The sequence below is a fragment of the Thermobia domestica genome, chromosome 2 (genome assembly GCF_964235325.1).
Source record: "Thermobia domestica chromosome 2, izTheDome1.hap1.1, whole genome shotgun sequence".
NCBI lineage: Eukaryota > Metazoa > Arthropoda > Insecta > Zygentoma > Lepismatidae > Thermobia > Thermobia domestica.
Window position 1 is genome coordinate 153,058,183 of NC_137455.1, and position 16,382 is coordinate 153,074,564.

At 35.9% G+C, this 16,382-nt stretch overlaps 1 long non-coding RNA gene across 8 annotated transcripts in view; it reads left to right on the forward strand.

Annotated features, from left to right (window-relative positions):
- Positions 1-3,762: 3,762 nt before the first annotated feature.
- The window catches only part of LOC145676569 (uncharacterized), a 245,540-nt gene continuing 232,920 nt past the window's right edge, over positions 3,763-16,382 (forward strand). For 4 of the 8 annotated variants that reach the window (XR_014129409.1, XR_014129411.1, XR_014129406.1 and 1 more), the window contains exon 1: positions 3,834-4,001. This is a non-coding gene — a long non-coding RNA (uncharacterized LOC145676569). Of the gene's footprint in view, positions 4,002-16,382 lie in introns of all 8 variants that reach the window. The other 4 variants (XR_014129404.1, XR_014129401.1, XR_014129400.1 and 1 more) reach the window with 2 other exon arrangements.

Sequence of the window (16,382 nt, forward strand, 5' to 3'; positions counted from 1 at the left end):
TAGCAATAGCTATGCAAGCACCCTTGTTATCGATGTGAGTCGAAACTTTGTATACATTTTGTCTCATCGTATTCAAACTACAGTGAAGGTGAGCACAAACCAGAGAATGGATTTAATTATGTAATATAGCAGTACGGAAAAATAATAAATTAAAAAAAAGAATATACGAGATTACATATTCAAAATATAATTTTGGGGGTGAAATGTATGTACTCGAAAGTATACACATTTCATGGACTGTTGGTAACAAACATCCACACTGAAACTCCAAAAGAACAATATTTCCCCCCCCCCTCCATTGAACGAGTGATTTATGTTACATCGCAGAGTCTGTATATTGTACAACTTAGGGAAAACTACGCAGCGTTTAGCACATAATATAGAACATCACAACACTAAAAGAATAAGCCATGACGAAATCCGATAATATAGAAATTTTGCAGGTTAGTACGTCCGAATACAACTACCTGGATTTTCTGCTTACACACTTATTGGTCAGTTCACTCCATGGAAAATAGAATACTAGTTCCTCTCCTACCTGATTAGTCCGGGTTTGGTATTTTGAAGAACTAACTTACACCACCGCTATAACTGAGCGGTTTCTCGGTGTTCAAAAAAGTATGGGAATCCTCTTTCGAATCCGGGCGACTGAGCTGCACCACCAAGATGGCTTACGTCAACCACTCACACCCTGACGTATGAATTTTGCTCTCACAACTGTAGCTTCATCGTCCATTGAGCACAGCAAAACACTCTCTCTGTATACACAGACTGCCCAAAGACATCAAAGGTATCAATTATTTTGTGTCGTAACCTTTAAATACTTCTGTTTTCACGTTTTTTATGGACGGAGATAATCGTACGTCCATCACTAAAAACCGCTTCTGGAAAAAGACAATGACAATGGGAAGAAGATCCCTAATTGGAGGTTCATTGTGACGTAACTATACGATGATAGGTGTATCTCTCAAGATCAAAGAAGCCGAAAAATCTCAACCACAACTGTGATTGCGGAAGATCCAATCACAGATAATTTAGATTAAACAAAGGGATGCTCCAAGAAGCTACTATGGCTGACTTTACAAATGAAAAATTTTAAAGAAGATTTTTGAAATAAAAATTTTGAATTCTTTCGAAGATCCCCAAAGCCAAAAATATGAATGAAAATTGACTGGAAAGGATTGAAAACGACCAGAAATTACCTTATTTCCCAAAATAATATTATATTTTAGCTAAATCTACGAATAATTATTCAATGTAAATATATTACCATATATTTCCCTCTAAATATACTAAAATCATTAGTTCAAGGAACTTAACGCAAATTTTGCGGTCTACTTCAAATCAAGTCATTGATTAATTATATATTAAAAATAAAATTTTAATAAATATTAAATTCATATATACACTGGTTGCCCAAAACTTCCGGGCCATGTTACATTATACGATGTATAAGGTAACACAGTGCATATTAGTCCAATCACACAGCTTGCGATACGTCTAAGTCAAAACACAGCTGTTGAACAAAGTGTTGTTCTGTCATTCACGTGCGAATGAGTGTTCTACGAACGTTCACTTGACGCGTACCGTACAAGTGCTTCCATTTCTCGGTGTTAGTATGACTCAATTGAAACGTAATATAGCAGCTAACCGTGGAAATGTGTACAAGCCGAAATACTGTCTGCTATACAGTAATAGATGTAGAATAATATATTACAATTACAGTAATTTTATTTCCATGGTAGAAATTCATAGTAATGTGAAATACAAAAATATACATTTTTTCCTATGTCTTGCAATTTGGTTGCTATAGAATTAATAATTTTGTTTCGATTTTCTTGCGGCACACTAGCGGTCCATTCGCGGCACACCGGTTGGGAAACGCTTATCTATATTATAAAATTGAAAGTGATTATGTCTCTTAATCTCTTGAACCGCCCGACTGATTTCAATAAAATTTTAGACGTAGATGCGGTTCTGGCCTGGGAGTGTTTTTAGCTATTCCCTTTAACGGTAGAACTTAGGGGAGGGGAAAGATGGAGAATTATAAAAAATAAAAACAACTTAATAACTCTTGAATCAAATGACCAATATTAATCAAATTTTCAACATAGATGAGGTTCGTGCCTGGGATGCTTTTTATAATTTCACATTGACGGAGCCCCAACGTTGGGAAGAGGGAGGAGGGGAGATATACAAATATATATATATATATATATATATATATATATATATATATATATATATATATATATATATATATATATATATATATATATATATATATAAGTTTATGTTTATGAATTAATAACTCTTGAACCAGCATATCGATCTCAATCAAATTTTCAACATAGATGAGGTTCGAAACTGGAAAGTTTTTTTTTTATAATTTCACTTTACGGTAGATCTAAGGGTAGGGGGAGCGGAGGAGGGTAAACATGAAAATGAATAAAACTTAATACCTCTTGAACCATCAGACCGATCTCGATCACTTTCAACATAGATAATGTTCGGACCTGAGATATTTTTGTCACTTTTACGGTGCAACGTAGGGGAGAGGGAGGGGAAGATATATGTAAATAATATAAAAATAAAAGTAATTGGCTTCGTAACTTCATTACGCTTAAACCACCCGCCCGATCTTAATCAAATTTTCAACATACATGAGGTTCAGACCTTAGTTGGTTTTATCATATTATTTTGACGGTAGAACTTAGGGTAGAGGAAGGGGAGGAGGAGATTTATATATAAAAATAAATAGAACTTGACTCTTGAACCACCCAATCAATTTCGATTAAGTTTTCAACATAGATGACGTTCTGGCTTGGGATAATTTGTATCATTTAACTTTGACGATGCAACGTAGGGGAGGGGGAGGGGGATATATGTAAAAAAAGATGAAAGTGAGTGTCTTTGTGACTTCATCACTCTTGAATCACCCGACCGATCTTGTTTTCAACATAGATGTTCGAGTCTGGGATGATATTTATCCATTCACTTTGACGATTGAACTTAGGGGAGGCGAGAGAGGAGTTTAAAAAATAAATAAAACTTAACAACTCTTGGACCAATCAAGCTCGATCAAATTTTTAACATAGATGAGGTTCAGGCCCGAGATGTTTCTTATCATTTCACTTTGACTGTAGAACTTAGGGGAGGGGGAGACGAGGGGAGATATATAAAAATAAATAAAAATAACTCTTGAACTACCTGACCGATCTCGATCAAACTTTTAACCTAGATGAAGTTCAAATCTGAGATGGCTTTTGTCATATCACTTTGACGGTGTAACTTAATGGAGGAGAAGGGGAGAGACACTTAAAAAAGGTTGAAAATGACCGAAATTAGTGCCGAATCAATAATTTTTGGGACCGCTGAGATGAACAGTGACACTTCTGATGCCGTCTAAATCCAAATTCAGCCCCACCACTTAAGGGAGGGAGAGATATATAAAATGATCGAAATGACCAATATCAATGTCGAATTCATAGTTGTCGGGGTCACTGAGATGAACAATGACACTTCCGATGCCGTGCCCTGCAACATGGGGAGGGGGATATACAAAAATCATCATATATATCAATACTGTTTGAATTGCAGGTGCTTGATAATAGAAGGAAAAATTTTTCGCAGAACAAAAGTCACTAAATTTGTAAGTAAATCGCTAATTTGTTACACATTAAAAAAAAAAAAAGTTGCCAATCGAAAATATGATTATTTGTATCACACTTATAGTTGAATCTCTTAAATTCTCTTTGAGTAGGCAACACTGATTGGGAAGGAATGCGCAAGAAGATCTTGTAATGTTCTGCCATCTGCAGGGAAGCGTTAGTATTATTTGTTCAGAATTGCCAGAAAAGGGAATTGATCTTCCTAGTGAAATAAGTTGGTCAGTAATGTATGTAGCATGTTCTGGTAATTGTGGTATTTTTTAGATAATGTTGTGGTTGTGTTTTGGGGTTCAATATTTTTTTGTTTGTGGAATCAAGAACTAATTAACGGTAAGTAATTACATTTTTAATGTTGAATACGAGTGTTACTGCAATTGTACTTAATATTCTACAAGTTGATATGGTGAAAGTAACTCCTAAGCTTTTGTTCCGTATCGATTGTCGAAGGGATGTGCCGATTAGTCTCGCAAAGAAAAATTTGGAGCAGACGGCATTTCACCTGTCATGTTCTTGCCTCAGGGTATAAGTTCGAGTACTGGAACTTGTATATATATTTTTTATTTCTATTTTGATTAAAAGTTGAAATGATGAAATAATACTATTGTCGGATCTTAATAATTACGCCACATGTAATGAATTATAAATTACAATAGCAAATGAGGAGGGACGTACCTGTGTTTTGTTTATTCAATCAGGTTTTCATTAATGAGTCAATATCTGATATTTAGATTTATCCCCCAAAATAACTTTCGGAAGTTCATGTAAAATGTTCGAACATTTATAGTGTGCCCCGAGTTACACTTATAGATTATTAAATAGTTTTTAGTCATTATTTGTATCTCATTGCTTTAGTTAGGGGGGTGATGCTTGCAGAAAGAAGTCTTCAGATAAGGCCTACATTCTACCTTTCACTATGACCCGTAAAGTTTCAGTTTATAAGCTAGGGTATTCGTTATTTGCACCTGAAATAGCTTCAAATTGTTAGTTGTTGGGGTAACTTTTAATATTAAGTGGTCATGTACACCATATCAACTTTCCGTTGGGTGCCGATTAAGAATCCGGATTCATTGACTTGTAAAATTTACAAAAAAAAAAAAAAAAAAAAAGTATTAATAGGTCAGTGTCTAAGTAATCGAAATATGTTGTATTTTTACCCTAGGTGCGTAAAAATACGTCGAAATCTACGTAGAAATACATTAATGAAATACAAACCTGTTAGGCACGTATTCGTCCATAAGGTAGGTATTAAGTACACTATACAAAGTGAAATATGTAAAAGTCGTGTGAAACTTAGGGTGGGTAATCATAGAGGTGTTCTAGAGTGAATGGATCCACATTTGTGTGATTTATGTAAGCTAAATGATGTGTTATAATATTTTAGAACACTTCAATAGCAATGAAAATATGCTAGGATATTATTTCTAACGTCCATAATAACGCATACGAACATAATTTAACATATAATGTAATGTTTTTAAGGCATACACAGTATTTTCCCATTATTCACATTTCTTGTATAACCCACCGTCGTTGACGTGCTACGCCCTTGTTTTACTGTGCAGGCACCTCTGTTTCATTCCTGTACTGTCTCGGTTAACTAGCATATACTCGATATATCTCTGTGGCCATATAGCGTGAGTTGGTTAGTGATTTTTTGCACAATAGCTTTTATGGCATACAGACACTTAAACTTTCTTAAAGTGAATCTGCATCGAGAAATGGAGATCTACGCTCGAAAAATAGATAGAATTTAGTATCTTCCCACATCCACACATAAGGTGTTTTATGCCATACACTATGTTTTGCGCTATCGTCGTTTATGTGTATGCGTACCGTCGCTGACGTGCCTACTATCGCTCGGGGCCCCCTGCTGCCCTCCTGCTCTGACTCGGTTAAATATGTTTGTGCTTTTTGGGGAACTTAGTTCGTTACTGTCTTTTGCACAATAGGTCCTACAGTGAATCTGCACAGAGGAATGCAAATCTACACACCGTCGACGACTCCGGAAACAGTATTTGAATTAGAGTCACTACCAAGTGATTTGGGGGAGAAACTAAATAATACCCCGAAAAAATTATTGTTTTAATGTGGACACAAAGAGTGATTTACATGTAATATATATAAAATGAATTATACGGGAAGAAGTATGCATGTATTGGATGTATATATGGTTTCAGATCCTCTATCTGCACCCTCTGTTGAACGAGTTAAGAGTTTGTGCAGATGAAGAATATAGCGGCATACTGCGGTACTTTCAGAATTTCATATTTGAGTTCATGAATTGTGTGTTCTTTCCTCAGGAAATGGACTATAGTGCTGTACACATTGTTGCTTATGGGGAGAAGTTGCCCTCGTGGATGCAGATTCTTTTAGAAGGGTTTGAGTGCTTGTTATATGACGTATGTCGTGTGGATATATGTAGTCAAAACGTGGATCAGTCTGTGCTGGGTGGCCAGTAAAAGCACGAATGTTATCTAACCGAGTTAGAGCATGGCGAAGCTGGCGATTCTTAGCGGGATTGCGGTCAGTGCTGGCGAAGAAGCGCTTAAGCATAGATGGTGAAAATACACCGTGTTCCTCATATCCGTAAGGATTATGACAACACACTACATTCACATAAAAAATCAGTTTATCATGGCTTCCTTATGAGTTAGTACGTGCTTAAAAGCATAGGTAAGATCCTCATATATTTTGATTACTTATATATTCTTCGTTTAAAATAACATTTGATATTTCTTACGTAAATTTTACAAGCGTATGGTATTAAATTTGAACAGCAGTCATATTGATAACAACATTTCAACATTACATTTCTTTTGCTTGGCATTTAATATCTCCCTCAACTCGTTTCATGACTAGAAGCGTGTACCTTGTTTTTGGCTAAATTGTGATAAAGGTAGAAACCTGCGTGCCCTATGGGTCTTCTAATTCATTTCGCTCGCTATTGCTCGCTCAGCTATATTTTGTGGAGCAAGTAACACTGGAGATCTTATATGTGTAAGATTGGGGGAGAAACTTAATATCAGCCTATTTCTTTGTGGAAATGGTATCCTAATGCCTTGTACCTACTTTTTTTTTTGTCTCAACTAACCGCCTACAGTGTTTAAATTTATAATTTACCAGCTAACATATACCATAATAAAATCTGCTGATATCTTCTAAACCATATTTATCAATTAGTTCATACTGTCTGCTGTTTACTTTTACAAAGTGTGCTTCCTCGAGTCGATGTTTCGTGACCCAATGGGAAGTGTGAGTGTGGCGTATATTAGCTTAGTAGTTTTTACTACCACTGACCTTCATAATACATTAATAATAATATTAAAAACACCCGTAGTAATGAAGAAATAGTGGCTGAGGATACTACTGTTGAATTTTAGTTTTCAAACAATTAGGTGGGTGGTTGGATTGAAATTTAGTGTCCCTTTCAGCACCTGGCTGTATAAGACGTGGATCTACATCTTAGCGAGGAATCAAGCCACGATTGCTTTCACCTGGAATTGCGCCCCACGCCAAAAGCACATACCCAAACTATCTAGACACGAATGAGTTCTCTCAGAAGTAATTTTAAATTAAAATATCATGAAATATCTTACATTGGTTGGACAGTAGTGATAAGTTTCACTCAAGGATTTTCAATGTTTAACATAATTTCTCTGATTATTATAATCTTTACTCACATCATGATCTTCAAACAGACTGCATTTAATATTGTTAACTTAATAAGAATTTTCTAATGTTTTAAACATTTAGTTGGACATTTTATGGAATCTGTTGATTCTGTAACTAAATAAAGTCTGCGTTTACAAAATATGCAGAGCTCATACTACTGTACGTATAAGTCTTCGATTTATCTTGTTTCGAAGTTTCAGTATGAAGGGAGGTCAAGTAAGAAGGTTTTTATTTCGACCATGTAATAGTTCGAAATTTTCTGCTAGTCCATTCTGTAGAATGAAGGTGATTGGATAAGATTGTAGTTTGGTAGTAAGATTTCTTTCTCTTCCTGCTGAGCTCCTTCGTGGCTAAGCGGTTAGCATACGCGCCTTTGGCGTGGGAGACCCGGGTTCGATTCCCGACGGGAGCTCATGTGGTTCGGATTCCACGTTAATCAGTAGGTCCACGTCTCATATAGCCTCGCTGCTGAACGGGACGTAAAACTCAAAATCACTTCACTTCACTTCTTTCTCTTCCTGATTTATCTTGTTTCGAAGTTTCAGTATGAAGGGAGGTCAAGTAATGTTTTTATTTCGACCATGTAATAGTTCGAAATTTTCCTCTAGTCCATTCTGTAGAATGAAGGTGATGGGATAAGTTTGTAGTTTGGTAGTAAGATTTCTTTCTCTTCCTGATTTATGGGTGATGAAATGTCCTTGGTTTTTACTTTTACGTAATAGACACTCAACTGATGATCTTGAACTGACATTTACTTAACGGTTGTGAACTGCATATCACTCAACAAACTAATGAAATTTTAATGCACTGTAAGACACACACACACACAAAAAGACTTGAAACATTTACACAGAACTCACAAGGAAAAGACGTGAACCTGTCAATGGGACTTCCTAATCACACCTAGTCCATTCGATAAACATAACAAAGATATGTTAATGCACAAAAAATTAGATGCCATGGACATTGGGGTAAGTCCCTGGTTCCCATTGACCCTGTTAGTATAAAGAAAATCGTAGACCCGCAGTGAAATAGCTATTGCATCAACACTATTCATAGGAGAGTCATTCTCTTCAGCATGAAACAAGCTTTCCAGAGGTGCTATGTATTGGGGCACGTAATGTACATAAACTGGGAGAGTGTCGGGAAAATTCCCTCCAGAAATCCCTCCCATGAACTTTGGACTCCTCTGGAGTGGCCCCGGGTAAAAGCACACAATCCAAATGTATCTCAAAAGTATAGGGGATAAGAAATGTGTATACCACGTTTTGTATTGATAGACGGAATGGTTACCGTATGAGGGGAAATCGTGTATTGGTATACAAGCATTTCTTTATACTGACAGGATTAATAGTTCCCAGGGACTTACTCCGTTGTCCATGGCACCTAATTTTTTTGTGCATTAACGTATCTTTGTTGTGTTTATCGAATGGACTAGGTTTGATTAGGAAGTCCCATTGACAGGTTCATGTCCTTTCCTTGTCAGATGTACTTACTCTGTAATAAGATATGTGAATAAATATGAATGAGCTGATTATTGTTATCGTATATAGAATTCAGCATTTTTGTTCGAAAATCAACAATTACGAAAAAAATGAACAATTAAAGATTTCGACTACCTGAAACTGGTGAGTGGCGTATAGGAAGGAGAAAGATGTACGAACAAATGAGTATTATTATTATTATTATTATTATTATTATTATTCGCATTCTTACATATTTCCTTTGGATCGCTGGAACGAAATTTGGAATATTGCTCTTCTTGCTAAAGAGAACATTAAGGTATTATGAATTTTTAAACAGAAATTAGGCCTAATAATTTAAAAATTAATAAAGACATTACGTAAAGAAAATGAGCAAAAACATTTGTGGAATTTAAAGTTAACGATAGTGTATTGATTTCCTATATCATCACAAGTTTACCTGAAATTTATTGAAACTCTTACTCAGCATCTCTGTCATTATTGTGCAACTTTACACATAAATACAAGTGCAGTGTCAGTCATTTGTACGGTGTAGAGAAAGGATTGAGAAGTAAAATGTGTAGAAAGACCGAGGTTGGTGTCGAATCCATGTTTCTCGGGTCCTTAAGATGGTTGGTGATAATCTCAATGACATTTAAGCCCGAATTTAGTCAGGAACATAAATCCACTCAAAGTAGAGTGGTATTAAGATAGACATTTAGTAGTAGTTCTTGGTAATTTTAACAGTAGTTTGGTAAATTTTAGTAGTAGCAGTAGTAGTACTTTCAATTAAGGGAGAAAGCTCCGACAGAAAATCCTGGTTCTCCAGGTTGGGGGTTGATGACAGCAGGTTGTAAAAATAATTGCCAAATCAAACATGGAACATACTATGCAGGTGCACGGATTTAACATACCTAACTCATGAGAAAATAAGGAAATTACCCCAAAGACATTGAAATATTTCGAAAAAACCCAATTAAACCCGAAAAAACCCACATGGGCCCAGGTGGGTTGGGTTTTTTCAAAATTACCCGGGATTTTTCAAAACCCTGTTTCTAAGAGACAGATTATTGCTTTCTCTTGTACTAATTTTGACAAGTTCACCTCAAGAAAGGTCGGGAAGATGAATTAAACTGTTATCACCCAGAATAGCATAAGGATAATCAGAAGACCAATTACTGTTCTAAGTCAATTGAGTGATATATTTATAATGTTATGTTTGCTGCAAATTTAGGATAAAGACACGTGGACTTTTATAAATGAGTTTTTAATAGATACAAGGCAAATACGGTGCATTTCAATTACTTGCATGAGTTTCAGAAATCTTATCCCGAAAGAATGGAATGGAATGTAACTTACTATAAGTCTCTCCTGAATAGTTGAGTGTGATGGCTCGGAGTTTAGTATAAGAGTGTTTTTATAATGCAGAGAATTCGAATATTTCATTCACGTGGAGGGATTTTAGAAAAAAATAACTCTAAGAGCATGGAGAGAGCAAAGTAGAATTAATTATGTCTGCCGCAATGGAGAGCTATTTGTGACTACTAGAACAAGGAGGAGTCAAAGGAATTTAAAGCCGCATGCAGTAGTTTCTCAACCCAAAATACATTTTTTATTCATTTTCCCTGTTTTTGAGTGAAGAACAGACATTTTTGGTAGTTAAAAGCAGGGTGGATTGATTTAAATCAGTCTGATTTAAATCACGATTTTAATCAAGATTTAAATCACTTGATTTTTTAAATAAAAACAGTTGATTTAAATCAAATTCCGAAATGAATTAATTTAAAGTGAAAGTAAGTAAAATCCCGTTTCTCTTCTGTTATTCCGATTATGGAAAATAATAATCATAATACAGTGAGACTCAAATGTATGTAAGCACAGCATGAAACGAGTATCATGTGGGAACTATCAGGGAAAATCCCGTTTGAACGGGTTACGGGTGAACCCTGCTTTCTTCTCTTCGTAACACAGGGTTTTAAAATTTCTGTTCCAACGGGGAAATTACCATGGACATTTAAGATGAAAGCTCTTTTGTGTTCATGTCTATTTGTTTGTTTCCAGATAATAGGGGCGTATTTAGAGGGTTCGATCCCCTCTCCGAAACAAAAAAAAAAAAAAAAAAAAAAAAATAGATTTTAAAATTTTGGTCGAAATTTATGTACTAAATACATAGAAGTTCCTCGGGATCGTAATACGACAAATTTTGGATGCGTTAAAATATCGAATAATACTTTTGATAAAGTGGATACTTGACCCCATTGCAGAACATGCCGCGATCTGCGATGTGATCGCAGAAAATTTGCCGCGCCTGTGCAGGAAAAATTGTAAGAGGAAATAAAATAGCCAACAGAAAAGTATAAAAACGTGCCTGCTATGTATAGATGTCTTAAATGCACGGATAACTCGCATTTGAACTGTTTTTCACGTCACATAAAGCATATTTTTAACAATCACAAGTGTTTCTTCTTCTGGAACTGATCATCTTGATTTTTTTATTTTGGAATTCCTGCAGGGAATTCGTGTTATTATTCAGTTCAAAATCTCTTATCATCGCAAATTGTGTCGAGGAATTTGAAGCTTTAAAATATATAAAACGATAATTATGCCTGTTGTGCTGTATGGTTGTGAAACATGGTCGCTTACGCTGAGGGAAGAACACAGACTGAAAATATTTTAGAATAAAATCCTGAAACGAATATTCGGAACCAAAAGGAACGGAAATGAGAAATGGCGAAAACTTCATGATGAGAAACTGCATAATTTATACCATTCACCAAACATTGTTAGGGTCATCAAATCTTGGAGGTTCAGGTGGGCAGGACTGTAGCGAGAATGGAAGAAAGTAGGAACGCTTTCAAAGTTTTAACTGGAAGTCCAATCGGAAAACGACCATTAGGAAGACCTAGTCGCACATGGGAGGGCAATATTAAGATGGATCTCGCAGAAATAAGAATACAAAATAGAAACTGGATTCAGTTGACTAAGGATAGAAGTCAGGAGAACTTTTGTGAACATGGCATTGAACCTCCGGGTTCCATAGGTCATAGAGTGAGTTAGTTAATTTTAGGCGAAATTTATGTACTTTATATGTATTTCGTGCCGCTAACTAGTTCCAATTGTTTAAAAATATGCCCCTGCCAAATGTCAGTAACTTTCGTGAAAAGAAAAGTGTCATGTTGATATACATTGCTGTACTTTTTCCTTAATGCTTAAGAAACATTGTTTGGGATTGAAATAGGTTAACGATTGGGATTTAATTCAAAATTAAAACCCAATACTTTCACTTAAATGACATAATTAACATTTGATACTAATTCCTAATGTTTTTTCTTCAGTTCGCGACTTGTATCATACGAAGAAAAAGATTTGATTTAAATCAAAAAAATCTATTTAAATCAAAAAAATCAACAAAAATGATTTTTTTGAAAAAAATCATGATTTTTTTCCACCCTGGTTAAAAGTATGTCACATACTTAAAATATAGGGTGTCCCAAAAGTCACTGAACCCGATGTTTAAGACGTATAACTAAAAAACTAAATGGAATGAAAAAGAACGCTCTGTGGAACAGAAAGCCGTATAGATTGAGAAAATTTTCAGACACAGACAAGTTTCTTGCATGCATGATTTAATAATAAACATTAAAAATTAACGGAATTGACGGATTTTTTTTTTCAAATCGATTATACTGAATTACAGAAGCCATACCCGTAAATTTTTTCAACATTTCTCAATACTACCGGACAATCTGGATACCCATATATTGGATTTGACAGAGAAAGTACGTTGATGAAGTCTTACAAACATTGCACGCGTGTATTATTTAGCTCTTCACAAATTCCATGTTTTTACAATATCAACCGCGCTGGCAACATTGCTGCTGTCAAGTGTCACAAACAAATGGGTTTGACCTCTAGCTAGCACACTAAGGCAAAAGGAGAAAGTTGACTTTTTAAAGAAAAAATGTGATACGCCTTGCAACCCTGAAATTGACGAATGACTACAAATCACATGAAATGTTCAAAGTAAGTGTTCAAGATGTTCACCATTTTCTTGGATACATAAGTTTGTACGTTTTATCATATTTTCCGACACCTTTCTGAGGGTTACAGCACTGATATTTCCAATTTCCTGTGTAATGTTTCTTTTCAGATCCTCGAAGGTCCTGGGTTTATTTTGGTACTTTCCCCTTTAAGTAATCTCACGGGAAATAGTCAGCAGACGTCAAATCTGGAGAGCGACTGGGCCATAAATCTTTGAAAATCAGACGCTTGTCAAAAAATTCGCGCAGCATACGGAGTGAATCGTTGGATGTCTGGCAAGGTGCTCCATCTTATTGCAGCCAAGCATCACGTTCATCTTCCAGGAGAGCAACGAATTGCATAACGGTCCAACAATATGACGCCTCGATATTTCGCACCACACTCCGATTTTTTTGAGAGTGCAAGGGTTGTTCATATAGCTGGTGTGGGTTTTCTGAGCCCAGAAGCACGAATTCAGGCTGCTTACATAGCCGTCTAATTGAAACCAAGATTCGTATATATATATATTTGAACCAACGACAGTACCGCAACCGTGATGCAAAATCCACCTCTTTTAATTCCCACACAACATGAACTCTATATGGATAAAATTTCAATTTCCGTACAGCTCTGGAAGCAGTTGACTTGCATAAATCACATTCTGAGGGGAGCTGCCTAACTGAATTGTGGCATCCTTTGGTGATGCCACAACTCGTTGTTCAACACGCTGCATAACGTCAGCCACCAAAAGAGAGGCGTCCTGTACGGAACCTGTCTGCTACTGATCCAGTTTCGCGAAACCTTTGAACTAGGGAAAAAAAAAAGATTGACTTCTATGGCAAAGGAGAGTTTGGGAACTTTACACCAAATGCTTCTCTTACACCAGAATGACACTGTCCGGAAGTATTGTTCCACAATATAGACACTTTCCTGAGTAGAGAATTTCATTTTGAAAAACAAAGCACTTCAGCGCAAGTGCACACCATCACCTATCGAATAGTGAAAAGCTAACTGGATAGCAACTATTCTAGGCACATGAAACAAATGAAAAATTAATCGCTACATTTCAGGTTTGCACAGTGTATGTACGTTATCATATTTTCCCTTAAAAAATCAATTTTCTCCTTTTCATTAAAAGTGCCTTAGTGTGCTAGCTAGAGGTCAAACCCATCTGTTAGTGACACTTGACAGCAGCAATGTTGCCAGCGTGGTTGATATTATTGTAAGAACATGATTTTGTGAAGAGCTCAATAATACACGTGCGCAATGTTTGTAAGACTTGAATTTGACAGACAACGTACTTTTTCTGTCAAATTCAATATATGGGCATCCAGATTGTTCGGTAGTATTGAGAAATGTTGAAATAAAATTACGGGTATGGATTCTGTATTCAGTGTAATCGATTTGCAAAACTTTATTTTCGGACTCGGACAACATTTTTAATGTTTATTATTAAATCATGCATGGCAAAAAACATGTTTGTGTCTGAAAAGTTTCTCAATATATAGGGCTTTCTGTTGCAAAGAGCGTTCTTTCTCATTCCATTTAGTTTTTTAGTTATACAGTCTTCAACATCGGATTCGGTGACTTTTGGGACACCCTGTATAAATTATATTTATTGTTGTTCACAAAGAAGGAACCAGTGCACTCCATTTATATTATCATACCGATTGTAGCATTCTTATCAGATTAAAAGTAAAAAGTTATAATTGGAATAGTGTGTAAATTTATATATTAAAAACTCATTAATGATAGTAAATTTTAAGTATGGCGTTGTAATAAGTTGACTATTTTAAAAGAATTAGTAAGTTTCTAAAACTAATTTTGATGTCAGGCACTTAATTAAAATTTGTAGAAAGTATATTGAAATGTTGGCTCTGAAAGTAACTAATAAAATGGACAAGTTCTGTTGTTGTTGTTGGAATAAGTGTGGTATTCCCCCCCCCCCCAATAAAAAAAGGATGTGACGTGTAGATAGTAAACTAATAATGATTTTTCATATTGCAGAAAAAAAAATCGTTCCTCATTGATGAAGTACACACTGGATTTTCCAGAGATCTGCACGGGAAAATTTTTCACCCATGTACTAAGCAGGTCAAGATTATCGATGAGTTGTAGATTGCGTATGGTATATATATCAGGGGTGGTTAACCTTTTTAGGATTGAGGGCTATTAGTCATTTCAAGTGATCACTATGGTCTGCTTATTAGTTCACTAGCTTGCCAGAAGTAATTCTAAAGCAATAACATTGCACACGGAAAGCGGCTCAGTGGTAGAGCGCTTATCTTTAATGCGAGGGGTTACTGATTCGATCCCAGTCCGTACGAGTTTTGGCGGATAGCATCATGTCCGTGAATTTTCTTGGGTTCTCCGGTTTTTCTCCCACATGATTTCACCATTTCATTCATAAACATTCACCTCCATTAACCATCTGTCTTATCAGCCCAAAGAGCGTAATGTGGGAGATTAAAATTGAATATTTCATTTTGCGTACGAAAACATTTTAATCTTTTTTTTCTTTTTTTTTAAATGAAAATCAGTAACTGTCCCACATCAAAATGGGACTACCTACGGATGTTCTTAGGTAATATTCCCTAAGTTGAGATCAAGGTAAATCGTTTATAAAACATGTAGAATCATATTTTATAAAAATATTTAAGACAAACGATGGGTATACTCAATTTAATCAAAGTTGTCAGGCGTCCCCACAGCGAGTTTTTGAACAGGCGGCATAAATTAGATTTCGTGGAGCCGAGATCTTGCGAAGTATATTTTTCGCATCCGAAAACAAGTTTTCACCAAACATAATGAAGTAGTGGAGTTTTCTTGAGTAAAAGTTGAGGTATTTCTAAGAGTTTTATTTATTAAGACACCTTTCAATGGGCTTTCTCGAAATTAAACCCTTTCTAATTGTATTCTTGCAACGGAGAACAAGAATTCAGTTTTTCACGAAACTCGTTTAGGGATGTTTTCACGATGTGATTTATATGCAACCAATAATTACTAATTTTAGACTATGGGATTATTCTCCAAAACAATAAATTTTAAATATTGTCAGTGCCTAGTTGTATTCTCTGTTATAATTCGTATTTTGATATTTAAGACCACATTTGATTGGAGTTAATTTCTGTAACATGGTGTAATGCATAAACACAACACTATGGCATGAAATGAATAGGCCATGTCTCGTAGCACATACACTATGTGATCCAAAGTATCCGGACATCCCCCAAAACGTACTTTTTTCATATTAGGTGCATTGTGCTGCCGCCTAGTGCCAGGTACTCATTATCAGCGACCTCAGTAGTCATTAGACATCGTGGGAAAGCAGAATGGGGCGCTCGGCGGAACTCATGAACTTCGTACGTGGTCAGGTGATTGCGTGTTACTTGTGCCAGAAGTCTGTACGCGAGATTTCCACACTCCTAAACATCCCTAGGTCCACTGTGTCTGATGTGATAGTGAAGTGGAAACGTGAAGTTACACGTACAGCACAAAAGCGTACAGGCCGACCTTGTCTGTTGACTGACAGATACCGCCGACAGTTGAAGAGGGT